The following is a 4,774-nucleotide window of genomic DNA, read 5'->3' as shown; positions in this document are numbered from 1 at the left end:
ACGAACTTAATTATGAGATTGTTTTTTGTGATTAATTGTGGTTTTTTTTGGAAGAAATAATAAGTCTATATAGATAGACTTAAAAAGCAAAACCTTATCTAAATACAAAATTTTTCGTTTATATGTATATACATTATAATATTAAATTGTTCATTAAATATTATAAGATAAGATTATGTTCCTACTATTTACATAAATTGAAAGCGCATAAATTAAATAAATACTCCAAAGTAGATTGATTATAGGCCTGCCTGTGCTTTAGTCCTGGGTTCACTCCGGTTGTTTTGGATTGGCGTTCCATCGGTTTTGTATAAAGCTCTAAACCTATTTGCCCTAATCGAGAAATAAAAGTTACACTCTCCCAGACTTCTATATAAAGTCTCATCAATAGTATATATATCAATGTATTGCCCATTAAGTTATTCAATTCTCGGCGAGTGAATAGGATTTTCTTCACTATAATGGACTCTAATCCAACGTCACACATGTCTCGGTAATGCCGCGCTTGCATGAGCCACATTATAATTTTTCGTAACGGATCATTACAATATCTCATCGTGACACAGAAAAATTTTACATGTCATTTGGACGAATTTTTACGAGTATTTGTTTTTCCGCACTGGGCGGGCCCTTTTATACACCGTTAAATTGGTTAGAATGTTTCAGGGCGGCTATTTTGTTTCAAGTTTTTTGTTTTAGCTTTGTTTTTATTACCTATTTATTGGTTTCATTTTAAATCATTGGTTTTATTGAAAACTATGAAAATAGTTTTTGTTGTGCGGTTTAAAATGTATAAAATAAGGTATAAAAAGTAAACGTGCAAACTGTACAAAACTGTTTAAATTGACCTAAGATAATATTGAAATAAAATTAACTAACATTGTGATATAAATTTGTCGAATTAGAAACCGTATTTATGTACTTCCAATTTCAAAAGCAAAATCTTAATACGCATAGTCCATCTGTTCTTCATTTACACGACTCGATGAACCAAAAGTCAGTTAAAATTAACTTCATTAATCGACATATCCCATAAATGATCCCCGGAACACACAAAGCATATCAAATTAGACTAATTGCGTTCCCCGGACCTGCCGCGACATGTGGCTTCAACTTGACGAACCTTAATAACAAAATATAACATTACACAAAATAGACAATTTGTTTCTCAGTTTTTTTAATAGAATTAACGGGTGACTTGTCACATTTAATGTATACTTATATTTTAAAGTAATGTGCTGCTAATTAGAATTCATTTTTTAAATGTCAATATTAGTGAAAGTCGTAATAAATTCTGTTGTTAATAGTCGGAACTAGCTAGGTATGTTTAATTTAATCATTTTCGTTGTCACCTATCTTGTTTCGTATTTCTAATTTGATTAAAAATTATTTATATTTTGTACGTAATTATAACAACCCTATAAATAATACAGTCAAGAATAAAACATTCTACAATACAATGTTATTTTGAACAGTAAATATTAAAATTAATGAATTGTTTCTACTTATTTATGCGACAAAATATAAAGCAACAGAAAGTCGCGTGGCCGTCAACGCTTGGATGTTTGTGATTTATCGGTTGCGCCTGCGCCGTCCTCATTAGCGGCTTTAGATATAAAAACTCGCCAATTTTACATTCGCGCTATGACTCACGCCCGATCTCGATTTATTTGATACTCGATTCGATCCAACGCTTAACTAGATATGCATACATAATTCAGAAACAAGATAATGATTGGCAAATTTGTAACTATACGATAGCAAAAAAAGTTGTATAGAGGAAACAGTATTGGAGATTTTTGAGATCGATTCTCTAGATCATTGATATCTCAGAAGTATTGTTATTAACAATACTTCTGATTTGTATTCTTCTAAAAAATAAATTGATACTTAGAGACGATATAAAAAAACAATGGAACTATTTCACTAATAAAATATCACAGTTCTATAATACATCACGGAAATGAAGAAACGATTTGTTGTGGTTATAAGACAATATTATGTTGATGGCGGTTGTTTTGTCGTCGTGTGCGGCCCATCAGTGCATAATTTCAGCGGCGTCTTTGGTATGAAATGGAGCCTGAAGTGTGTACACCGATTTCAGCGCGAGTTTCACGCCTTTTTTTGTGCCTTCAGCGATGCTTGTATGAAGATTGTTACAGACCGTGAAGTGACAGCCACGGAGTTATTTGTTAATATTCATTTAGTATATTTTTAACATCTTTTATCTTGATTGGCAAACATTTGATTTTAATACTTATACTTTCGGTAATATTTGTATTGAAATATACCTACTAATTTATTAGAGATTACATTAAAATGAGATTTTCTTTTCTTACATCAAACTAGAAACGTTATGTTCGTGCTTAGAATAAGAATAAATCAGAATCGGACCTATAGTTTTGGACGCAATCGAATTGAAATAGGAAAATGCTTACAATAAAACAATTTTTACAATAAATTAGGGACAAGGCTCAAGCTAAGATGACGTTAGATAAAAATTAGTTTTTGAACAAATTAAAGGTTTTGTAAGCGGCGGGATCGTTGAAGCGTTCTGTGGTTTTTAATTAAAATGTTACAAACATCTCAAGGTTACCAGTAATGAGTTGACGATTTCTGTTTTACTTCGATACCTCATTGTTTCTAATACAGTTTTCTTTTTATTTCACGTCATTTTCTTTTACGTCGATAATTGTTTTGGCAGTATCGGTGGTTTAGTAGAGACCTTAACGAAATAATTTTAAGCCAGAAATCTAAGATATTATGACGTGTATACTATAGAGAAAAAATGTCTTGTGTTAATATTTTATTAAAATATTTCTATTCTGAATGTAAATACGATAAGACTGATGAGATTTTAACATCTCGAGAGTATGAAATGAATAAGCGTTTATTCTATTTAGGTAACAACAGCATAAAAATATAGGTACAACAAGAAAAACACTATTGTTTTACATGCTATCAATATAATGATTAGTGATTAAAAAATAAATAATTGTAGTAAGATTCTCATTGCGAAATTGATACACTATTTTAAAATTAATTTAAATATCGAAGGAGGTTGCAATTGTTTTAATTTTCTAATTTAATTTTACTGATTGTTCTTGCCTTAATTAAAACCTGGATAATAATCAAGGTAGCCTACTCATAAATTGTATTTTGGTTAAATTTCGAAGGTTTCACGTAATAATTAATTAGGTTTAGATTTTCGTTAATTAAATATTTTGAAACAATGCTGCGATGGCCTTGCAACAGCTTATGTACACTCGGAGACATATTCCCTTAATATTAATGAGGTACAATCACTTACAGTTATTTAATATATTTTTTGTATTTTGTATAAAACATGCATACACATATGTTCGGTTGTAGAGTTTTCTGATGGTAAGGCTAGAAGCTAGTCTATGTGAAGGGTGGTACCTCAACTCACTCATCAGTTTTGTGTTCTACCGTTAAACAGCAATAGGTACTTTGTACAATCGTTTAGCCAGTTTGGTGGATCATTGAACGAAAGTAACTCCAGGCACAAGTGAAATCAAATCTTAGTTTTAATGCCTTTCCGCGTGTTGACGTTGTAACTATAAACATTTCTCATAGTGCCAATGTATGTAATCAAAGGTGACTAGGTGATAAATTAAAAAAGAAATAAAAAATATGTCGGTATGTTGTTGCCTGTACCCTTTAAAAAACTAAAATATTCATTTATAGCCCTAACAAAATACATAGACTTAATAAAATGTAAATAATACGTAATATCTGTTTCTTTTTTTATATTGATTAATTGTTTGTTGTAATAAGAACTTATTGTAAGCAAGTTAGTGCTAATTCAGTATTATTTATGATGTTGGTTACTTTTAGTGTTTATTAAATAAACTCATATTTATAAGGAGGTGGTACTTAGTAGGTATCTGTGATAAATTGACATAATTTATGACCTTTGTTTTGCTTTGTAAAATCACATATTATGAGTCTTCATTGACATAAGTCTTGATGCAATTATTTCCTAGCATCATTGAGTAGCTTACAAAAAACAAAATGTTTCTTCCTTACTGTAAATAAATATTTTATTGTATTTTATTATTAAAATGTTACTAAACTGGACAAAAAACGTAGAACAATTTGATGTTGCTTAAAGAATAAATACGTAATAAAATGTTGCTGAAAAATTATAAATTGTAACGTACACGAACAACGAACGACAATGCAATTAACTCACACAAACAAACTATAACAATTTTCATAGTGTGCATACAAACTCCGCCCTAAACAAATTTTGACCAATCACCGATCGTTGTAGGCATAGATCGTTGTGGCCGCACGCCTCATGTTTTTCGTCACGGAGCACCGACTCAGGCGCGACTCACACATTGTTAAATGTAAGCGCTTCACTTTGAAGATACCGGATCATACTCTTCATGCTGTCCCTTTTTCGCATTGTCTTACCTGTAGTATATTGTCGAAGCTACCACATGAAATATTCTCCAAACCATAAAGGGTAGATACAACAAATGCTTATTTCGGATAAAGAAATTACTAATTTGCCAATTAATGAGTTGTTTCAAGCAAAATTTAATGTTAAAATAGAGATTTTTGGGACCGGTAATAAGTTAAACACAGTTTCTGGTCGGGCAACAGAAAGAGACAAACAATCAGGTGGAGTGGTGTCGAAGGCTGTGGAGGCGGTTTGACCATTTTTTGTTGCACCGCTGATTGTGAAAGATTACACTTGAGAGTCGAAATACATCTTTACATCACACGTCAGTGGCCACCGAGC

This window comes from Nymphalis io, chromosome 11, assembly GCF_905147045.1.
Source record: "Nymphalis io chromosome 11, ilAglIoxx1.1, whole genome shotgun sequence".
Taxonomy (NCBI): Eukaryota; Metazoa; Arthropoda; class Insecta; order Lepidoptera; family Nymphalidae; genus Nymphalis; species Nymphalis io.
The sequence above is the reverse complement of the archived record's forward strand: the minus strand, read 5'-3'. Positions refer to the sequence as shown.